The 9,415-nt window shown below is 34.0% G+C and overlaps 1 non-coding gene across 1 annotated transcript; it reads right to left on the bottom strand.

Moving 5' to 3' along the window:
* Positions 1-223: 223 nt before the first annotated feature.
* LOC126005632 (U6 spliceosomal RNA) lies at positions 224-330 on the bottom strand. Its single transcript, XR_007494676.1, has one exon. It is a non-coding gene; the product is annotated as a U6 spliceosomal RNA (small nuclear RNA).
* Positions 331-9,415: the final 9,085 nt, after the last annotated feature.

Here is a 9,415-nt window from a genome sequence, read left to right as displayed (position 1 = left end):
CCAGCCTTTTATTTTGAGTCTATGTTTGTTCTGACTATTCAGGTTCCTTTCTTGTAGGCAGCAGAAGGTTGGATTGAGTTTTTTGATCCATTTAGAAACACTGTGTCTCTTAACTGGTGTATTTAGTCCATTGACATTGAGAGGAAGGATTGTCCTGGGAGTTAGTGCCATCTTTATATCAAAGTTTGGTGTGTCTGTTGGTCAGTCTTGTCTTTTTTTTTTTTTAAATATGGAACGCTTCACGAATTTGCGTGTCATCCTTGCGCAGAGGCCATGCTAATCTTCTCTGTATCGTTCCAATTTTAGTATATGTGCTGCCGAAGTGAGCACGGTCAGTCTTGTCTTAAATTATGCTGTTCAGTTTTTCTTTTAAGAATGGTTTGAGTCTGAGCCTAGCAGGAGGGGGTTTGGCAGGCTCCCGCCATGCCTGAGGCCTTCCTAACCAGGTCTAGTGGGGGTGCGGGACTTGGGTAACCCCAGCACCCCTCTACCACCTTGCTCCAGATCTCCAGGGCTTCCCTGGGCCACATGCCTGGACAAGCCAGTGAGTTGGGCCCCTTGGTGGAGCTTGAAGGTACCCTAGGCTTTCCCCCATATACCATTCAGCTCCTTAGGGAGGGTTTGGGTGGGGCCCTGAACTTCTGGCCTCCCACTTCTTGAAGTCACTGGTAATCTCTGTCCAGTCTATATTATCAAAATCGCGCGGGGGCAATAGCCCCCACGCGAACAAGTAACATTAATAGTACTCACTATCATTGAATTATGTTTTTATATATGCAGAATGTCCAGTTTGTACTCTGCGCTTTTGCATACCCCTTCATAAGATCATATTTCTCTTTAACTTCCTTAACTCCTACCATCATTACTCTTCATCTAACTTAAGTACTGTAGAGTCCTAAGTCACAGATCAAAGTGGTGCCCTGGAGTTAACACCCACCCAACTATTTTAAAAGGCATAAAAAGGACACTTATAACTCTTCATCATTTTATGGGTGTTTTCTTTGATCGCTATAACTTTTGCTGAATATTTTCTTATACAGTGATGATCCCCCCCGCATGTTTTTTAATCTTTTCTTTGTGAACTGCTCAATATGAAATTTGATATGAAAGAATCCCTCAGTTTAATGCTTATGTTTGAACCAAGTCATGTGTATTGTTAGAAATGTTCTTATGCCCCCATATATCTGATAGCACCACTTGGCTTTATTCTTGTTGTCTTAGGCACACTAAAAATGGGAAAATACTATACATACCAATAAGTTCTTATCTAATAGAGATGGGAACACACAAATCTTGTAGTGCAATGAGACCTTATACCCTGAACATTGACATAAAGACCTGGTACAGGCCTCAGAAAAATGGGCATTCTCCACTCACCCCTGATCTAGAGAAGACATCTACAAAACATCCAAGGTTGTATATAACATCACCTGGAGGCATTCCTCTACCAGGGAAGACCCTACAGCTGCTCTGACATCGATCTACTCAAAAAAGACTTCCCCTAACACTAAGAAGACTTAACAAAAACAATGACCTGCTTACTGGACAGGGCTTGCTGTATTGCCCCTCAATTGTGAGGTTTGTCTATAACATCACCTAGAAGCAATCCTCTCCCACGGAAGAACCTACCACTGCTCAGACATCGTTCTGCTGAAAAGAGACTTCCCTTAACAATGAGAAGACTTAACAACTACCTGCTTACAGGACAGGGCTTCCTGCATTGCCCTTTCATGGTGAGGTGAAACGAGAAAACACTCCACATCATGACTTCAATTTAGGATATGCAGATCCCAGAATCTTTAATACAGAAACATGATACCAACAACAGAGACTGTGTAAAAAGTGTGTTGGCACTATAGACAATGTCTTGGATCAGACGATAACTTGCCTGAAGCCTAGAGTTGGTCTTATGCCAGGAAACTTCAGGGGTAGGATCTCTTTGTATTTAGGCCAAGGTTATTCCTTTCCATGCCTCTCATATTTTGGTGGGCCTATGCAAACAACAATTGCCACTCTAACATTGTTTTTACTGTGCTCCTTTGACTCTAATCCTTAAAATGCACCCACTAAAAATTTGAAGTTAAATGCACCCACTTAAAATTTGAGGTTAACTTAAGCTAATATGCATGTACATGGAAATGTAAAAAATACTATGCCTCTAATGTTTAAGGAGTTACATAAGTTTTATGGCTTTAGATTGCCTTGTGTGCTATTAAGAAATATTATAATGTGCTACAATCTGGGGACTTGAGGGACAAAGTAATTGTACATGGATTCTGTTTTATTTATCTTAATGTTCTTTGGCTGAAAGTTCCAAGTTAAGATATCAGCAAGGGGACTTCTTCTGAGAATTATGTTATGGGTGATTGTCCTTCCACTGTAACTTTACCTTGTCCTCTTTCTTTGCATCTTTGTTCTCATAATTCAAAAAAAAAAAAAAAAAAAGAATGGTTTGAGTCTATAAAGTTTCAGAGCTGTTGTTTGTCTGTGAAACCATGTATTGTTCCTTCAAACCTTAAAGTGAGTTTTGCTGGGTGCAGTATTCTAGGCGAAGAATTTATTTCATTGAGTTTTGTCACTATGTCCCACCACTGCCTTCTGGCCTTGAGTGTTTCCGGTGACAGGTCTGCTGTAAATCTCAAGGATGTTCCCTCGAATGTAATTTCTTTTTTCGATCTTGCTGCTTTCAGAATTCTGTCTCTATCTATGGGATTCGTCATTGTGACTAGGATGTGTCTTGGGTGTTTTTTCTTGGGTCTCTTTTAGTTGGTACTCTCCGGGCATGCAGAATTTGATCAAATGTATTCATTAGCTCTGGTAGTTTCTCTTTAATGATGTTCTTGACTGTTGATCCTTCTTGGAGATTTTATTTCTGGTTCTCTGGGACTCCAGTGATTTTTAAGTCGTTTCTGTTGAGCTTATCATAGACTTCTATTTTCATCTGTTCCCATTCTTTGAGTAATTTTTCCATTGTTTGATCATTTGCTTTAAGGTTTTTTTTCCAATTTCTTCTGCTGTATGAAATTATTTCATCTCATCTTCCAGTGTACTAATTCTATCCTCAGCTGCTGTTAACCCGTGGGAAAGCTCAACCATGTTTTTCTTCAATTCATCTACTGAGTTTTTCAGACCTGTTATTTGACCTGAAATTTCAGTTTGGAGTTTTCTCATTTCTATCTTCATATTCTCTTGATTCTTATTAGTGTTCTCTTCTATGCTTTCTTTGAGTTCTTTGAACATCTTCCATATTGCAACTCTAAACTCCTTATCTGAGTGACTGACTAATTGGTTGGTCATGTTCAAGTCATCAGAGTTGCCATCGTCATTCTCTATGTCTGGCGCTGGCCTGCATTGTTTCTCCATTGTCACACTTGTATTGTGGGTTTTTCTACGTGTTGTGGTTGTATTCATTAGCTAAATGATGTGCATGGCTGGGAAGCGGAGCGGCCATACTCCTCTGGCTCCACCCTTTCTGGGCTTGTAAACTCACCTCCAGGGAAGGCTCCAGGGGAAGGAAAGCGTCCTCAGATGAGCCACACACATGATAAAATCAGGCAGAAAATGGAGCACAGCACAGAAGACAGGCAGATAGATGTGCTGGCATCTGAGTTCCAGAGGAGTTCAGCCTCCAGTACAGTTCTTAGTGTGATTTTTTTCTTCTTGTCTCAGTGGCGTTCTTTCCTTAGAAAGAGCACAGAGCCCTGTAGCAAAGCGGAGTGGCCTTGCTCTGCTGGAGCCTCTTTTAGGCCCACTCCCAAGAGGTTCAAGCGACAGGACAGGAGACAGACACACACAGGCAGCACTCACAATTTCTCATGTTTGGGCCCCACTGGGCAGGCGTAGTTTCGTAGATTTTCCCAGCTTGACGTCACGTTATGAAGCAGTTCCTTGGTGTGCCCGCCCTTGAATGAGCCTCTGGAAGAGCGAGTTTTCTGGAGCCTCTTTTCAGTCCACTCCCAAGAGTTTCAAGTGACAGGACAGGAGATAGACACATACAGGCAGCACTCACAATTTATAGTGAGATAAATTTTCAAGGGAAAACATGATTAAAGAGTGAAGTTGGTAATCTTCTTTTCAAATGATTTCACAGTTAAACCAAAATATGAATACTACTATTTTTTAAATTGTGAAAGTTGACACATTTATTTTTCAAGGCCTATTCAAAAAATTTAAATACTAAGTGTATTTACAAAATGGAATAAACAAAGCATACTTTCTAACTTATAGGTTCCATGTATTCTGCAAAACGTGTTGGACTCACTTCAGAACTCATCTCAAAGGTATAACTTCTAATTATAAAGGTTTTAACTTGTAATTGATTTGAAATGAAGGCCATATTAGGTCATCTGTTCTGGAAGGACTATGTCCCCATAGAGAAACATATGCGAAAATTTTGCATACAACAGCCTTGAAGCTGACAAACATTATTGTGAATTTGTAAGGATATAACTATATTAGCATGATAAAAAAAAAGTTTGGCAGTTTATTCCAAAACATTTAAATGTGCTCATTGAATGAGAATTTAAACTAAGAAGTTTAAAAAAGCTAGTTCAAGATAGGTCTTTTATAGTTGCTTTTTTTTTTAGAAATAAACATAATATAAGTAAATTTAGCTATTCTAAATATCTGAAGAAATGTTTAGAAATAATAATACTGGACAACAATTTTCTCCAAGACAGAATGGTTTTCAACTTATATTTTTAAACTATCATCCAGATGATTATTTTTTTGTGATAAAGTAATATTGAAGCTGATATCTTGTATTTTATAAGTGACACTAAGAAATAAAATGCAATGTTGCCATATAATAATTAGGACAGTAATGAAAATGCATATATATTTTGTATACATATTATAAGTAATAATCAAACTTGTTAAGTATATATACTGTATCTTTAAATATAAAATTATAAATGTATACTGGGAAATATATATAGACCAATTTATTACAGATTGACAATGTTTATATTTTGCTACAAATTAATATATTAGAATTATATTTACTAGTAAGTAAAAGCATTTTTCATTTTCTTTACATTTATCTGTTAGTCAAAGTTTTTCAGCAATTACCATGCATTGCTGATGCAACATAAATTAATTGAAAAGGAAACTGAGTAAAGAGGAACGAAAGACAGAAAGACAATGCTGTAGAACTACCATCATGCATGATTGTACAGTTTGGAAGGAAGGTGTTAATTTAGAATCACGTTGCAGAGTAATAAGAAGAGTGTTGTAGGACATGTCCAACACCTAGTTTGATGCTGACATTTCTCCTCCAATACTTCCACTTAACATTTGTTCATCTGTAAGGTCAACTCTGGACCTACACAAAAATGCTTTTCTAGAAATTGTTGAAAAGAAAGGCACAGTTATACCCAATAATAAGTTTAAAATCAGTCTTCACCAATTTAGTACTTTTAGAAAGATTTTTAATACAAGTAAATTTATATTCTATATCACAATAAGTGTCTAAAAATATATTTACTTAACTCTTTGGCATTTAAGCCTCTTTTTTATTTGTTTGGACCTGAGTGGAGACAGAATAGCTAAGCTTCTGTTCTACACAAAATGACCCTTATGACGCTGATTTCAGAGAATCCAGCTACTAGTCAGTTTTAACTGAACGTTTCTTTCCTCTAGAAAGAACAGAAAGTAGCTTATTTGCATTAAAAAAGAAAAGCTTTGATGGAGTTTATTTTCTACAGCCCATTTTTTAACACAGGCATTTGGCCCAAGAAAATGCAAAGATGAGTGAAATCCTTCTGAAATGCATCAGTTGTAAAACAAAATATTTTGGCAAGTTGTTTTTAGGGTGAAGAGATTAACTACATACACTTTTGTGAAATGCTTTGAAGATAAAAAGCATTTTACTAAAAAGCTTAGTATTATTATTCTAATTATTATTATTCCCTCTAAGCACTCATTAAAAACCTACTATACATATTAACCAGCTTAGTAGCCAGCATTATGCTTTCTCCTTTTAAAACACAAAAAAGGCAGGTGACTCAGAATGGAAGTATGTCCTCACGCTAAATGGAATTTTGCAATTACTTAGGGTTTTTATATAATTTGAAGGCATTACATCAGAGCTTGAGAACAAAACGAAGTCCAGATTTTGTTGTTAATTTACAATTTGCAATTCATCAAATTTACCGAGCTTTCTCAATTCCTATAGCCTGGGAGTTGAGTACTTTAAACTTGAACATTCATTTTGTAATTGAAGTCAATATTCACTTATAAATTGTATTCCATGGCAAATTTATTTCAGGAAACACAAAATTCAAAGTTCAAAGCACACCAATCTGATGGAAATAGAGTAACACAAAGCAAATGTATTATGGCACTTTTATGGAAAGCCTAGCAAGTATATTTCTTCTTTTTCACTGCTACTTGATCATACCTAAACAATTAATTTCAGGGATCAGACTTGTATAAAAATGAAATTGCCTATCTGATCTAACCTGAATATAGCAAATAGGTTTCACAATCAGTAGACTACAAGAATGGTTAGAATTTTTGTTATGGTGGTTCCACAGTTAAGCATTTATTAATTATAGAGCTTAAAAAGACCACAAGCAAACAAGTTGTTGGTAATTTAGATATAACAAGAATTTCTAATAAAGCATTATAATAACACCAACCAAACTGACGATGCCAAAAATGGTGCTGTAATTTTAAGTTCACATTGTTTTCTCTCCCAGGTATGAGTCGATGCAATTTTGATAGATTGTGATATTGTTTCCTTCTACCAATAATACATCTCAAGAATATTATGATGTACTACATATATTTATATATATAGACAGATACATACACACATATAGAGATTTATTTCTTTTTATTGGGGCAGGTTCCATGGCTTTAATAAATAGATTAAATATTATTGGCCATCAGTAAAAATAAAGGGGGATGAATTTATTTGAAAAATACTGAATCTGATATATACAAATAGGAAAGAGTACAGAAGGATATGTCAGAAGAAAAAGAAAATATTGACCATTAAAAGATATAGTAATTATATTCACTTTCTTTTTCTTGTTGGTTCAACAGATGTTTTTTTCTGGTGCTAACTACATATTTGTACAACCCAGGGATTGGAAGATGTAGCCACCTATTTCCAAAGTCAGGAAATAGTAAGAGAAATACACATACACACATATATACACACACTTATAAATATACGTTTTACATTTATAGTTGCAGGAATATTGACATAGCTGCTGATGTACTAAGGAAGAGTAATATTTTCTGAGGAAGATTTTCAGAGGTTTACATTTGAAATATGTTTTAAAAAGTACAGAAGAGATTGTGTTGTATTTTGTTGTTGTTGCTGATGCTGCTGTTGTTTTGGATAATGGGTAAAACTAAATTTTTCACACTTACTTGGAATTAATACTTCACATTTCAAAAGGAATATTAAAAACCTTAGTAGAGTACAAGTACACTTACTTTTTTCTGGTTTTTGCTTCTGAAACTTTTGTTTTTGATGTTGTTGTTCTTGTTATCTAAAGAAGCTCTATTCATATATATGTACAGTTGCATTATATTTAACATGTATGTACATTAGAATAACCAAAAACATAAGTTCTAGCTTTTACTTTTAATGATCAAATCTATTTTAAAAAACCCAGGAGTAGAAGAGTTTATTGACTTTTAACTAGATACTTATCATTTTTAATATTCTTGCCTTCATTTTGGAATTTTATTTTTCATTCAGGAATGATCAGCTTTTGGTTGTAGGAACTTCCTTTGGCAGCTCTTTTATAACAGATTTGATGGCTAGAAATTGTATTATTTTTTTTATTTCATCTTTATTTTTGAAGACTATTTTTAAAATATTTAAATATATTGAGAGTTTTTATTTTATTTCTGAACTTTATAAATGTCATGCCATTTTCTTCTAACTCATAATTTTCTCAGTGATATATGATCATTAAGATTACTTCTCTTTAGACAATGTCTCTTTTCTTCAGGTATTTTTACATCTCGTCCCCATTTTTAACCTTAATGGTTTGATGATGATGTAATAAAAAATTTTCCTTACGTGGTAGTTATTAATGTTCTAAATACTTTATTAATCTACCCATTATTTTACTTATTGTACAGCAATTGTTCATTTGGCAGAAATATATATATTCATAATCCTAATATTTAAGAACAGAAATCAGAATTTCTTTGGTTTATTTTTCTCACAGCACATTGTAAGGACTTGGCAATATCTCCACTGGAACAAATTAAGAGAGTACAATAGTAAAATATAGTATAATGGATTGTTTCTTAATCAAGAAACTTGAACAGTAGTTAGTATATCATGGAGAATATACCCACAGTTGGGTTGGCAACCAAGAATTGATGGCAGGAGAGATAAAAGTAACTGGTGTGAGATGATCTGAAAATGATGTAGAACATTTCTTTGCTATTAAAGGGTAATTGTTTATTACAAGTGGATCAAAAGATCCTATGACTGTGACTCTAGATACTAAACAGACAACATACTGACCATTTATTTTTCAATTTGTAAAGTACATCAGACAAAATCCATTTCTCTTCAGTAATCCATAGATATAAAAGTAATGCCATTAACAAGAAATAAAAAAGTGAGAAATGTGTGACCATAAATAAAATAAATCTCTGATTAATTTTTAAAAGTATATACTTTTTTATGTCAAAGAAATATAAATATACATTCATCATTCAGTAACCTTGAGTATATAAGCTTGCCCTCTATTAATTTGTTGCTTTATTTTTTATGTTTTATTTCTGGGCCACACTCAGCAGTGCTCAGGGGTTACTCCTGACTTTGTGCTCAGAAATTACTCCTGGAGTCTCAGGGGGCCAGATTGGATTCTGAAGATAAAACCCATGTCAAAGTTGTTACATTGTTAAAATGTTTATCTCAGAATATTCGAGTGACACAATCAGATTTTTTAAAAAATATTTTCAACTTTACCTTATTCCATTGTCTGGTACTAATATATTAAAGAATAATTAATAATGATTGATCACAATAAATGATAGAATTACATGAGAATCATTATTATTAGTTTAATAATTTAAGGATATATCAGATTTTATATAAATGTTTATTTCATAAATATAATTATGTGTTTATTAATGCATTTATAATTATATAATTGAACTTACCGATGCAAATTAGATATTTAAAGATAATAGCATAAATTGCTTTAGTAAAAAGAAATAGTGACTAGATTAATAAATTGAAAGAAAATCTTATTTATCCTTTGGAAAATGCTACTATTCAAGATAATAATGTATTCAGAAGTACAGATATAGGAGTGAGACTACATTGGTTCAATTTCTGAATGCCATATACCAAAAAGTTGGCTTTTAATCTTATCACACTAAAAGAAAAATAATTCATTATTTTCTCTCTACTCTACTTCTCAGATTATCT

The sequence above is a fragment of the Suncus etruscus genome, chromosome 3 (genome assembly GCF_024139225.1).
Source record: "Suncus etruscus isolate mSunEtr1 chromosome 3, mSunEtr1.pri.cur, whole genome shotgun sequence".
Lineage (NCBI taxonomy): Eukaryota > Metazoa > Chordata > Mammalia > Eulipotyphla > Soricidae > Suncus > Suncus etruscus.
This window is presented reverse-complemented; position numbering and strand designations above follow the sequence as displayed.